The sequence below is a fragment of the Priapulus caudatus genome, unplaced genomic scaffold (assembly GCF_000485595.1).
Source record: "Priapulus caudatus unplaced genomic scaffold, Priapulus_caudatus-5.0.1 Scaffold233, whole genome shotgun sequence".
Lineage (NCBI taxonomy): Eukaryota > Metazoa > Priapulida > Priapulimorpha > Priapulimorphida > Priapulidae > Priapulus > Priapulus caudatus.
The window spans coordinates 121,252-136,156 of NW_014577294.1; the positions used below are offsets into that span (position 1 = coordinate 121,252).

The window sequence follows — 14,905 nt, forward strand, 5'->3', positions numbered from 1 at the left end:
CAAGTTTCTAATGGGAACCATTCAATCATACAAAGGACACAATCAGTTCTACCAATATCGGTAGATGGCACGCTGGGAATTCGTATTTCGGGAAGACCATGCAGCTAGCACACCAGCCCCCGTTATTACATCCGCCATGTTGTTCCTAAGCATGCGCTGCGCTGAGACTAAAAGAATTCAACAGATGGCATATGTTCAATGACGGAAGAAATTGTGAACGTTTTATGTCAAGCTCTATCTAATGTAATGGAAATTAAGGAAAATTACTTTAAAATTGTTAGATTAGAAATCAAATGTTTTTTGCATAGAATAATGTTGCATTCAATTTAATGTGAACTATGTGGGCGAGGGATGTTTCTAATGGGAACCATTCAATCATACAAAGGACACAATCAGTTCTACCAATATCGGTAGATGGCACGCTGGGAATTCCTATTTCGGGAAGACCATGCAGCTAGCACACCAGCCCCCGTTATTACATCCGCCATGTTGTTCCTAAGCATGCGCTGCGCTCAGACTAAAAGAAATCAACAGATGGCATATGTTCAATGACGGAAGAAATTGTGAACATTTTATGTCAAGCTCTATCTAATGTAATGGAAATTAAGGAAGATTAATTTAAAATTGTTAGATTAGTAAGTTGTTTGCATGGAATAAGGTTGAATTCAATTTAATATGAATTATGTGGGCGAAGGATGTTTCTAAAGGGCACCATTCAATCATACAAAGGACATAATCAGTTCTACCAATATCGGTAGATGTGACGCTGGGAATTCCTATTTCGGGAAGACCATGCAGCTAGCACACCAGCCCCCGTTATTACATCCGCCATACTGTTCCTATAAGCATGCGCTGCGCTCAGAGTAAAAGAAATCAACAGATGGCATGTTCAATAAAATAAGAAATCGTAAAGATATTATGCCAAGCTCTATCTAATGTAATGGAAATAAAAGAAGATAAATTTAAAATTGTTAGATTAGAAAGCAAATGTTGTTTGCATGGAATAAGGTTGAATTCAATTCAATTTGAATTATGATGTGGGCGAAGGATGTTTTCAATAAGCACAATTCAATCATACAAAGGACACAATCAGTTCTACCAATATCGGTAGATGTCACGCTGGGAATTCCTATTTCGGGAAAACCATGCAGCTAGGTAAACCATGCAGCTAGGTAAACCATGCAGCTGGAGCAACTGATCGATTCCATGACCATTCGATTGATGACCAACCAACCGATTCGATTACCATTACGGTATTATTATTTTCGAAACCTGTAATGTGCTTAGATACATGCTGGTCTTATCTATCTGTAGCTTACAGCAGTGGTGGAGAGTAAAGGAATTACTTGTTTTAACAATACAGCAAATTGCCTCTTTTCACGACATGCACATTCGTTGGTCTTTCTTGCCGTGCTTTTTTCCATTCTGTCTTGCATCCGGCTGCTCCACTCCCCTTTCTTTTCTGTCTTGCCTCAGTCCGTTCGTTCGTTCTTTCGGTCTTGCCTCTGTCCTCCCCTTGGTTACTTTTTATCTCTGCTCGCTTCCATTTTTCTTCTGGCCTTGGCCCCTTCTGCTCCTCATCTATTGCATGCTGGTCGTCCATATCCATCTCATCTTGAAAACCAGTTTAGTTATATTTCTGCCATGAGTAGGGCAATCGCCACGGCAAACTTCCAGGGCAAGCGAACGCACGTGCATACATTTGTGACTTGCTCTATCGACCCGAGGCTTAACTTGACCAGTTCATCTTGTCCGACGAGGCACCAGTGTCTTTTCCCCACCTCGTATATACTCTTGCCACGGGGTTGGCCGCATAGCAGGCGAAACAAAGCCCGCTTTTAGCAATAGTGATGCGATCATGCGAGGTGCTGCAATTGGAACAAGAGACAGAATTGCATACGAATGTCCACACGTGAAGGAATTGAGAGTAACTACAAGAGCGAGGAATTTCAAGGTGGTGGAAGGAGGTGCTCGATGGTAAAATTCGCAAATACGGCGTATTCTAGAATACCGACCCGACGTGCCCTTAAACAACAGCAACATTAGCAACAGTAACATCACATATCACCCCATACTCGTATTAATGCTTGCATATTAAACATAGATGCGCGGTCTACTTACAGTTTTGCCTTAGGGAATTTCCCCTCGTGGCAACGCGATGTGCGCACGTGCATGGCGCAAGAACGAAAGACGTCGACGTAGCACAACGCCCTCCTATAAAGTAGGCTGGCGTCTGTTGACTTAAGCATAAGCAGCGTACGTGGGTTCAAAGTCTTTTATATCAAGACACGTACGAGACACATAGATGTATGCATATATATATATATATATATATATATATGTATATGTATATATAATATATAATATATAAATTATATATATATATATATATATAGAGAGAGAGAGAGAGAGAGAGAGAGCGAAAGAGGAGAGCGCTGGAAGAGAAAGAGAGAGAGGGTGGGAGAAAGAGAGAGACAGGGTGGGTGAGAGAGAGAAAGCGAGAGGATAGGAGAGAGAAGGAGCGAGAGCGCGCGTGAGATAGGGCGCAAGCGCGAGAGAATAAGAGAAGGGGAGGGAGAGAACTTGAACAATAGCTAGAGCCGGAGTGGCATAGAGAAATATATAGAGATAAGGAAAGCCAGCGAGAGAATGAGACAGAGGGAAAGAATGAGAAAGGAGGGGTGAGGGATGGATATATACTGAGAGATCGAGATCGAGAGAGAAAGAGAGAGAGAGAGAGAGAGAGAGAGAGAGAGAGAGAGAGCGTAAGAGAGGTATACAGTATCAGGCAGGCCGGGGCGCGCGAACGTAATTTCTGTCATGTCATGCCTGGCGCTACAACGCAGCATGGGTAGATGTAGATATCAGATGCTGATATCAATGTACACACATAGGCAGTATAGGCTATAAACCGTGCCCACGGCCGCTCCTACCACTGATAAGTGACTGATAAGAGACTATTACAAATACACAAAAGTTGAGTCACGACCCAAATGTCACAAGACGGCTAGTTCATTATTCATTAGACACTAGACCATTTTTCAAGTCTTTGGTATGACCCGGCCGGGAGTTAAACCCCCGACCTTCCACATACGAGGCGAGCACTCAACCATTGAGCCATCGCAGTGCTACTACATTTTTGTCAGGTTTTGCTTATTGAAATGTGTTTCATTGGATTCCTTGTCCCTGAAAATGTATGTTTAGCACTTAAAATCAAAGCTCTATGTTATTTAGAAGCGGAGATATAGGGAAATATTAGTTTTATGGAACCATCCACCACCAGGATTCTTTAAGAGTTTTGATATGTTATAGAGGACATATTTCTGGGCATAAAACAGTTGACAGCCTTTCTGTTGCAATTTGTCCGAGGTTGACCCCTTTTTTTTCACGAAATGTCTGGACTATAGGCGCAGCGAATAAACATCTACAAAGTCAACAGTAAACAATTAATTGCAGTATTTATATAGTGTCAGCAGAAAAAATTCTCTTCGCGCTGTTGCTTTTGGCCGGCTTCACGGTGCGACCATCGCTGGCCACGACAGAGATAGAATGCGAGGACATCACAATTCCATTATGTCGTGGAATCGAGTACACGCAGACACATATATGCCCAACCTCCTAAACCACAGGAAACAGGATGATGCGGGACTAGAGGTACATAAATTCAAAATGAGTTTCAAATACTTATATATAATTGCTCTCATTTTTATGTCTGTTTGTGAATCATTACGGCTATAGCCAAGAGCCTATAATATATCACTGACAGCGATAAAATCTTATTATTAATCTGTTATTGACAAATATTTGGAATAGAACTAGAAAACAAAAAATGTTCAGTACAAATAAGTAGTCTAGCTATTATATACGTGAAACAAACTCACAAACGTTCGTCTTTTCTATTCGACAAACGGAAATTAAAATTGAATAAAAGTTATTAAATTTGTGATTTCATCATTGTCATTGTAATTGTAAATTGACATTGTAATTTGTAATATTTGTGAAATGGTACAAATTGAAAATTGGAATAAACTTCAACTAACCTTGTATTGAAATTGGTATATTTCACTTATATTTAGACTTGTTTAAGACTGACATTTAACTTCATTTTCTCCTAGCGGTTGCACTGTTCATCGTAGCCACAGGCACTTGGGCCGACTCAATAAAATGATTGTAAATAAACACCAATCGTATTAACTACTAAAGTATGAATGTTTATGCAGGGGCGGATCTAGCTTTCAGGAGACGGGGCTATTTAATTACCATTTTATTTTCAAAACGACCCAAGTGCCTGTAATCATATAACAAGAGCAAGAGTACAAGATGTAGCACAAGTAACATTATGTAGTAGTATATGTATAGTAATGTATAGTAGGAATAATAATAAGGGTGCGAGTTGGGATGTTATTCGTTATAATCACACATCTAAGGGCAGTGAGGTAAACCCACGCTCACTGCGCCGTACACGCACGTAGTTCTTGCCCTCTAAGCAATTGGAAAACTGGTCTAACTGGAAATAAACGCGGACGCAGATATATTTGACGAAACGGAGCTATAGCAATTATGAACCACCCACTAGAATGTTTATCCAAAACAAAATCAAACCCCGTTCCCGCTTGCCAATACCTGGAATCAAGTCAAGAGCAAACGACTAATTAACATTGCAACGGGCGCATTACGAAACGAGGCCGGTTCTGTCAGTATATGTTACTACAGTCCTGCAAAACATCGAGAGAGGAAATCGAACAGTTTCAATTTAATCCTGACGCGCGCGGCCGCCTCCGGCTCTGTACGGAGCAAGCGTATACCTTTCGCACGCAGTAGATTGAATACACTCATTGACCGTAATTAGCAAATCATCAAAGCATCAAATGACCGTAATTAGCGGGAGGGGGATGGGACTACTGTTATTGCTACTGCTACTGCCGCGGCTACTGCTGCTGCTACTGCTACTGCTGCTACTGCTACTGCTACTTCTACTGCTCCTGCTACTGCTACTGCTACTGTTGCTACTGGTACTGCTACTGCTACTGCTACTGCTACTGCTACTGCTACTGCTACTTCTACTGCTCCTGCTACTGCTACTGCTACTGTTGCTACTGGTACTGCTACTGCTACTGCTACTGCTGCTGCTACTGCTACTTCAACTGCTCCTGCTACTGCTACTGCTACTGCTACTGCTACTGCTACTGCTGCTACTGGTACTGCTACTGCCACTGCCACTGCTACTACTGCTGCTACTACTGCTGCTGCTGCTGCTGCTGCTGCTGCTGCTGCTGCTGCTACTGCTATTACTACCGCTACCGCCGCAGCCGCCGCAGCCGCCGCCGCCGCCGCCGCCGCCACCACCACCACCACGACTACTACTACTACTACTACTACAACTACTACTACTCTCTCGCGCTCTTCCTCGCGCGCGCTCTCCCCCTCTCTTTCTCTCGGAGAATATCTACCCCTGATACCATTCGACTGTCGCTGACAAACTGTTCACGGTCAGCTGCCAACAACATGAATCGCACGCGGCTTGGCGCCCCCGGCAAATTGTAGTATTGAGTTACCTACGCCCAGGACTTATGATGCAGCTGCTGCTGACGACGGCGACGACGACGATGATGATGATGATGATGATGATGATGATGATGATGATGATGATGATCATGATGATCATGATGATGATGATGATCATGATGATGATGATAATAAAAAATAAAAATAAAATAATAATAATAATAATAATAATGGTTATGCCGATTATGTCGTTGTTGTTGCTGTCTATGTGTATATAGGATATTTACGAGTGACTTCAGTTCTTCATGCTTGCAGGTACATCAGTTTTTATCGTTGTTGGCAGTCGAATGCAGCCCCTACCTAATAAAGTTTTTCCTCTGTAGTATGTCTTCCTCTGTAGTTCTCTCTAATAAAGTTCTTCTTCTGTAGTATGTATGTACCGATGTGTCTACGCAACTACGCCCACACCGTGCGGCCGTGCAGGTAACGACCGACTTACTAATATTGTTTAATACATGCATATTGTATCCTATATTGTACGTCCTATATTATATCAAATATTGTGTCCTATATTGGGCATACTATATTCAATCGGATATTGTACGTTACCGGCAATGCAGGTAACGACCGGCTTGTTAATACTGTTTTATGCAGGCTATATTGTATCCTATATTATACGATATAGTGTACGTTCTATATTATATCAAATATTGTATCTTATATTGGGCATACTATATTCAATCGGATAATGTACGTTACCGGCAATGCAGGTAACGACCGGTTTGTTAATACTGTTTTATACAGGCTATATTGTATCCTATATTATACGATATATTGTGCGTTCTATATTATATCAAATATTGTGTCCTATATTGGGCATACTATATTCAATCTGATATTGTATCCTATTACCCGTTGTAATTAGTTGTTTACAGTGATTAATTGAAACTACCCTATGTATATATATATATATATATATATATATATCAGATAGATTTGATTAAATTTGATTAGAATAGAAACCCAGCCTAGCTATTTCAGAAACTTATTAGAACAATTAATTTATTCACGCCATTATTTTTTAGAATTAATTACTTCATTATATGTTTGTAGGCATGTATGTGAGCAGACCAAAGATGGCTGTTTGCCGCTCATGCAGCAGTTCGGATTCGAATGGCCGGAGCCGTTAAACTGTGATTCTCTTCCGGAAGATGGAGGAGAAGAGTTCTGCACGAAACCTATAATAATTAAAACTACTTCATAATAGACCCATCCGTCGGAGCGATATAGACACGCCCCTTGGATATCGTTTCTAGGTCGCTCAAGCTAGAGTATAGCGATTTTAGAATGCAACACTGACGAACTAGAGCTGCTTGTAAATCATTCCAGCCGAAAAGGTTTATTAAGCTGCACACGTATGTCTGAATGGTCTGTGAGTAGATAAATAAATCCCCCGTTTGTTTCTGAACATTCGGCTTCATCGCGTTCTTTGTGAGGATAATTGCATGTATGTTTGTATCAGTCGGAAACAGGCAACAAGCAAACTCCCTAAATTCTGTCACTTGTATTAGCAAAGAAAGTAGACGCATATGTAGTGTACTGTGAATTTTAAATGGCAGTTTTATTAATCATCTCGCTGCGTCTACTTGTGTACACATGACAGTAATTAGTTTGCTTAAAATGTTTAATTCTTTGTCGCACAATTTTGTGCAAGATAAATTTGATTAAATTTGATTAGAATAGAAACCTAGCCTAGCTATTTCAGAAACTTATTAGAACAATTAATTTATTCACACCATTATTTTTTAGAATTAATTACTTCATTATATGTTTGTAGGCATGTGAGCAGGCCAGAGATGGCTGTTTGCCGCTCATACAGCAGTTCGGATTCCAATGACCGGAGCCGTTAAACTGTGATTCTCTTCCGGAAGATGGAGGAGAAGAGTTCTGCACGAAACCTATAATAATTTAATAATCAAAACTACTTCATAATAGACCCATCCGTCGGAGCGATATAGACACGCCTCTTGGATATCGTTTCTAGGTCGCTCAAGCTAGAGTATAGCGATTGTAGAATGCAACACTACGAACTAGAGCTGCTTGTAAATCATTCCAACCGAAAAGGTTTATTAAGCTGCACACGTATGTCTGGATGGTGTGTGAGTAGATAAATAAATCCCCCGTTTGTTTGTGAACATTCGGCTTCATCGCGTTCTTTGTGAGGATAATTGCATGTATGTTTGTATCAGTCGGAAACAGGCAACAAGCAAACTTCCTAAATTCTGTCACTTGTATTAGCAAAGAAGGTAGACGCATGTAGTGTACTGTGAATTTAAAATGCCAGTTTTATTAATCATCTCGCTGCGTCTACTTGTGTACACATGACAGTAATTAGTCTGCTTAAAATGTTTAATTCTTTGTCGCACAATTTTGTGCAAGATACCTATAGCAACAAGTCCATGAGCAGAAATGTGATAAAGTCGCGATTTACAATCAATCACACTTCCTTTTTACACTAAAGCGCCACTATTTTCGATTCTACACGAGTGTTGTTCTCCATCAGCTAGCAATCTGCAAATGGTAACTCGCCGTTGATCGGCGCTTGTGTCGCGCGTGGGATATTACGACATTTTAACATGAAGGGCATAGCGACTGTCCCTTCTTTGATGCCATATTATTTGTAGCAGAATATTTTACAATTTGTAGTAGAACGTTATATTATTTTTACTATGTAACTTTGTGTACCAAAATGTCATACTATTTCTAACGGAATGTTATCGCAATGGTCTCTGTAACGTTTATGAACGGTTCAACATATATAATTGCATGTGCTAATTCGTTAATTTATGCGCGTTTATTCTTTTATTGCAATCATAATCTGCCGCACATGCGTTTTTTCATCTCTGGTCTAACGTCGCACTACGATATTTACTCGTTCTTTACTCACATATCTTAGTAACTGGCTTCTTATATATAGATCTCAATGAACACGACACACGACTGCTTAACGGACGATTACATTACTATGTTGTTAGCTAACAGAGATGTGCTTAGCTTAAATGATCACTGATTATAGTTAGTTACAGTCATGGTTATTAATTGTTACAGTCAACGTTTTTCCGTCAATGTTTTACATCAATGACAATGTCAACGTCACCAATGTTTTACGTTAATGTTTTTTTATTGTTTGGTTAGGTAAACAATTGATATTAGCGTTAGGGTTAGGGTAATGGCTAAGGTTAGGGTTAATGTTATGTTAGGGGTTAGGGTTAAGGGTTAGAGCTAGTGCCTAGTGGTTAGGGTTTAAGATTATTGTTAGGATTAGGGTTTGGGTTAGGGTTATGGTGAAGGTTAGGGTTACGTTTAGGGTTAGGGTTAGGGTTAAGCTAGGGTTAGGGTTAGCTTTAGCGTTAGGGTCAGGGTTATGGTTAGGATTGGGGTTAGGGTTATGGTTATGGTTAGGGTTAGGGTTAGGGTTGGGGTTAGGGTTAGGGTTATACATAGACTCACGGGCGCTAATAGGGTAGGATTAGTGTTCGTGCTATGGTTAGGGTGAAGTGTAGAATTAGTTTAAGGATTTGGTTCACTCGCACAATCTCTTCACGGATTATGTCTGCAGCAGCTAGTTCCAGCTGAGCTGGCGTCTATTCATTCTCAGCCGAGTTTTCTATTTGTTTTGCGACGAGTCGTACAAATTATTCCGGGCAAACACACATGTAACTCTGTATAGTTTAGCCCTCAAGTGCGACTGACCTACGCACTCTGTATCTGTATTTGCACTGCTTATGTGCTGACTGTAACGGTGCAGTGGTAAGGGCACGATGGCCACTCACATTGCCAACACCTCTGCCTTACCCCGTCGTGTGATTTCAAGGTTCATATCAGGGTTGATATTAAGGTTCGGCGTGTCTACCACCGGCGGTCACCATGTTTACTTCTTAGGGGGGATGGTTCGTTGGAATGATCTGGTATAGGCCTATTCGAGTTGTGTTTGTGCGTATGGGTTGTGTGATGTGGCATCGTGCTCTCCCCCTAGGTAGAGGGACTCACCTCCTGATTGCTGTTCTATGAGTAGCCCGCAGGGCAAAAACCTATACAATTCAGCAATACCGAGTTGGGAAAATAGAACATATGTCCTAATCTCCCAAACCCCCACCTCCCAGCCAGTTGGTCGTGCGACTTTTACGTTTACACTGCCAAACTTGTAACAGCGAACTGGTACAATTCGCCAATTTGACTGCATGAAGCCGGTAGCGTAAACGCAGCCAATATAAAAATCAGAAGGCCAAAAATATCAGCGGTTTTATCTCACTTGTACAGCGTACTTTACCTTCCTATTGTTTTTCCTCACTGCACCTGCTTTCACTGACGCTGGGGGTGACTCTGTATGGTAACTGCAAGTTCCTACATGAACAACAACAGTATCTGCAGTAAACAATCTTGTTTTATCTTGTACGTTTACTCTAAATAATGATATACTGCGTGCGACTGTGCTGAAATTTTACTTGGTGCTATCCCGGTACACACCAGGACCTATGGGCACAGGGTAAGTTCACCTGACCAACAGAAATAGCTGAAGTGAAGAAGCCGATGGGATTTATTGACGCTGATAGGGTCTATGTCTCCCTGGGTATAGGCCCTACTGCCGGACCGTACCCCGCCTACTCCCACCCGTACCCTGTAGGAGGGGAACAACACTCCCGCAGTCCCTGTGGAGTAGGCGGTGTACGGTCCGGTATACCAGACAGTTACCAGGGTACGTTCCGGTATACCGGACCAGCAGTACGGTCAGTACCCAGGGAGACATAGACCCTATACGTGTTACGGTGTACTCTGCGTATAAAAATGCCACGTGCAGCAGTAATCTGGTATTCTGGTTCTTGTCACCTGCTGCCACCTCGTGAGAAACTGGAGCACTATATTCATTCAGCTTGAACAAGTCCGCTGATTGGTGTTTTGATTGTTGCTAAAATATTTATTAATTGGACTGCTAATGAAATAAACTTACTGTTATTATTATCATGCAATTCGACGAACCTATTTGTTTTTGTGTTCGATGAATCTGTTTGCAAGAGGTTTTAGTTAGAGATTGTCATCTAGAATGTCATACTATTTGTGCCAAAATATTATCATATTTGATTGGGTATTGTTTCTGCAATTTAATCACAGGTGCATTTAACTCAATTACATTCGCACGTTGTGCTACTTATTTCTGCATGTTTATTTTGTTATTCTTATCGTAATCTGTTCACTACGGTTCTCGTTTCTCACATATTTAATATATATTCAATATATTACACACACACCCGTATATTTATATATATATATATATATATATATATATATAGAGAGAGAGAGAGAGAGAGAGAGCGATGATGATGATGTTGTTGATGATGTTGTTGATGATGATGTTGATGATGATGATGATGATGAGGAGGAGGAAGAGGAGGAGGAAGAGGAGGAGGAGCTGAGCTAGTATGTTTAGGTCCGATGTTTCTATGATGGTAGTACTTCTCTATGGAAGGATGTTATAGACATACCAGAGATTAGCTCCAGGAAATGGTCGAAGACACTCGCACACAGTCCCGCCAGACTGTTATTCCTCTCCTATGTCGGTTCTACGCGCCATGTAGTCCTCGCGGTGTCTCTTCGTTCCCCCCTCGCACCGCTTCGGCGTGTTCTGACGTAATCTACAATCTCACAGAGCTACTGTTTACAGAAATACGACCATACATACGCCCATACGACCATACATACGTACATACGACCATACATACGCCCATGTCTGTTTCCCGCACTACAGCGGTGCGGATACAGCCTCATGTTACTGCACACGAGATGAATCAGTGCGGCGTGCGCGCGTACGTACCTACGCCAATGCGACCTATACACACATCGGTGGATTGGGGGGGGGAGGCAGTTCCGCAGGTAATTAGATACCACCGAGTGTAGCGCTAGGTTTACCAAACTCGTGAATGAAGCAGTAGTTATAATTATATATATATATATATATTAATTTATATATTCAATTATTTATTAATGTGTGTATGCGCGCGCGCGCGTGTGTATATACAGCGCACAGTAACAATATATGTACTATATATAGTTCTCTTGTTGTTGTTATCTTGAGGCGATCCATTCCAAACGTATCCGATTAAAAAATCTATAATTTTACAGAAACTCCAAACGTTACATGTACGCATTATTCACCGTCTCCATGTAATTCACCCGTGCCATTTATTCCATTCAAACAATAGATAAAGCCACACGAACACGTATATTGCGCGTTATGTAGTATATTGCGTATTATGTAGTTCTCGCTTTCGCTTGATTGAAAAATTCATGGCGGTTAATCTTGTACGTCGCATAGCGAGTGTCTCAGGTATGACGTCATATCAATGTCACGATCCCAGGATTTTGATATTAGTGCGCAAATAATTATTAAAAAAGAGTAATGGAGAGAATATCGAAGTATATTGTTGAAATTACGCATTGTCTGTAGGCAGAACATGCCTAGCATTAGAGGAAGTCGCGGGAAGCCTGCATTGGCCCCTTGTAATTATTCAAATGTGCGGATCATTAATTACTAATGAGTTGTGAATGCGTGGATGCGTGATATGCGTGCTTCTTTACTAATAAGTTAGTAAATATATTTGTGTATATATGTAATAGGCCTATATATGCAATGTCATATATTGTGATACAATTATCTTTGCTGCGAAATGTTAGTAAAGGGCGAAACACGAGCTGTACATTGAACAACGGCCTTTATTTAGGAGCATACGTTCTTGAACTAATAATATGAAGGTGTGATTCCCCATAATATCCCTCTTCAAAATAAATAGTCATCAAGGAACACTCGTTCCTATTGCCAAATAGATATCAATCATCAACGCACAAACGACGGTCGTAACTCTAATAGACATTGCACAGCTTGACTTGAGCTCGAAAGCCGAGTTCCAACGGCCATCACAGAATATATACAGTGTGCTGTATCCTCTGCAGTTACTCGTTTCAACTACTTCTCGCAACTCGCAACCCTTTGCATCGACGACGATGCTATAGAGTTGAGGTTTTCTATACGAATTGATCAGGTGCCGCGCCGCGCGATGTACGCAAGTGTTTATAGACTAGTATTGCTTCGCGGAACTCGGCTCCCGTTCTGAACAACCTCATTCGTTCCGCGATTCGTGCAGGGCATCCCTCTATATACAAGCCTGCGCCACGCGGAAACCATAGAAATAATAATACTATTAGTATAATTATTATTTTATATAATTTTTTTTATCTTTCCCTAAAACACATCAAAACAGTCCGACAGCCCTGGTAGATGCAAGCGTAGAGCGCCGATTAGGCTTGCCGGCACCGGACCAGTTGGATCGGGCCGCATACTTACGAGTAAAGGCCACGATCAACACAACAAAAGCCCTGGTTACTGCTGAATTCCTCCAACGCTTGAAACGGGTCATCATCCCACAGAAGATGATGCTAGAGGCGAGACAAGCACTACGATAAGCATGTAAAGTATGATATCTGCCTACGTGAGCGTAAGCTGTACACCAAAAAAAACAACATGTAAAGCAAGGCATGCAGCTATACGGAGAATATTCGCAGAATCATAGAAACCCACGGTCACCCGCGCGCACAAGGCAACACTGAATGTTTGCTGAAGCCCTCAAGTTGATGTTAAGTTATTTATCTCTATTACAGCATCCACTCAGCATTGTCTCGTGCATATTACCAGAATGACCGAATGCCCGTTGGTAGTCAGAAACAGCACAAGTGATTATGACACCGTAAAGCAAAAAATGTCTTTTTAAAATGCTTAAAACTCTTGCAGTGAATTGACGCGCAAAAGTTGTGACATTTTAGACTTAAGATAGCCAGAACTATTTCTGACGTTTCTGACCACGGACCACAGTGTACTACTAACCGCTATAAACAGCCTGTACATTGAATCAGCAAAACAAGTAGCGAAGAAAACACAGAAGGAGCTTCCACTGCCACGGCTCGCAAACCACAATGGCTGCTGATGCCCTCAACTACATGATGTCGATTACGTTGTTCAGCAGACAGAGGGGAAAGCAAGTCTCGTGCCAGTGCGCTCACACTCCCACAAAATAAATACGACAACCTGTACAATCAAATCTAATAACCGTCTGGCTTTAATCAGGGGAACGACTCAACCACTCGATAGAATTCTGACAAACGGCAAGGCGTGTTACAGACTCATATTGTCTAGCATCGCGTCCACGCAACGCGTGCGCGACAACTCAGAGATTTACACCACAAATAACGTTAATAACATAAAATAGATTTTATATTGCTCTAAACGTTTCGCGCCGAGCGTTCGTTTGTTGGTGACTACTCGTGACGGTAGAAGCAAGATGTCTCTCCATGTCACGTCACACACACGAAGATGTCACAACAATGGGATGCACATTGTTAGCTACTCGTTTCGTGCTTTTCTTATCTGTGACGTCTTCATACTTTACCCTGAAATTGAAGACAATCACCAAAATGAGCATTTTACCGCTATTTCGTACGTGAGATGTAATGGTTTCTTTAATATATTATCATCATTCGTTGCTTACAATTATTTAGCGCGGGCTGTTATAGCAAGTATGCGATAAGCATATCTTCCACAATAAACGCCACGTTATGTAAGGATGAATCATTCTTACCATCCACACATTTACATTCGTATAATATTATATATATATATATATATATATATATATATATATATATATACAGATAGATAGAGAGAGAGAGATCGATAGATGTTATATATAGAGATGTATATGCTAACGCTTCAAGTACAGTGCCGCGCATAAACTATAGCTACATATAAGCTGAAGCTATACACGTAATGGTAATGCTAATGCTTCACGTACAGTCGCCGTTGACGGCGTTCGACGTCGCGCCGTACCGCCTCGTCGATTTCGAGCTCGACCTCGTCGTCACGGTGCCGTCGGCGCCGACGGTCCGCGTGCTAGTAGACGTGCTGCTGCTGTCGTTGATCACGTGACTCAGCGGCAGCTTGGTGGTGAAGCGGCGACGAGTCATCTTCGGCGCCGTTTCCCTTACTGCAAAGTAGAAGGACGCGCTAGTTGGTAATATATGTAACTATAATGTATATATATATATATATGTATATATATATATATATATATATATATATATATATATATATATATTAATTTATATATTCAATTATTTATTAATGTGTGTATGCGCGCGCGCGTGTGTGTATATACAGCGCACAGTAACAATATATGTACTATATATAGTTCTCTTGTTGTTGTTATCTTGAGGCGATCCATTCCAAACGTATCCGATAATTATTAAAAAAGAGTAATGGAGAGAATATCGAAGTATATTGTTGAAATTACGCATT

At 41.2% G+C, this 14,905-nt stretch overlaps 2 long non-coding RNA genes across 2 annotated transcripts; both read right to left on the reverse strand.

Annotated features, from left to right (window-relative positions):
* Positions 1-654: 654 nt before the first annotated feature.
* On the reverse strand, positions 655-2,209 carry LOC106807763. The gene is made up of 2 exons (XR_001393704.1): positions 2,122-2,209; positions 655-1,868 (listed from the first exon to the last, which is right to left on the reverse strand). It is a non-coding gene; the product is annotated as an uncharacterized LOC106807763 (long non-coding RNA).
* Positions 2,210-12,255: 10,046 nt separating this feature from the next.
* LOC106807764 lies at positions 12,256-14,589 on the reverse strand. Its single transcript, XR_001393705.1, has 2 exons — positions 14,403-14,589; positions 12,256-14,001 (listed from the first exon to the last, which is right to left on the reverse strand). It is a non-coding gene; the product is annotated as an uncharacterized LOC106807764 (long non-coding RNA).
* Between the last annotated feature and the right edge of the window lie 316 nt (positions 14,590-14,905).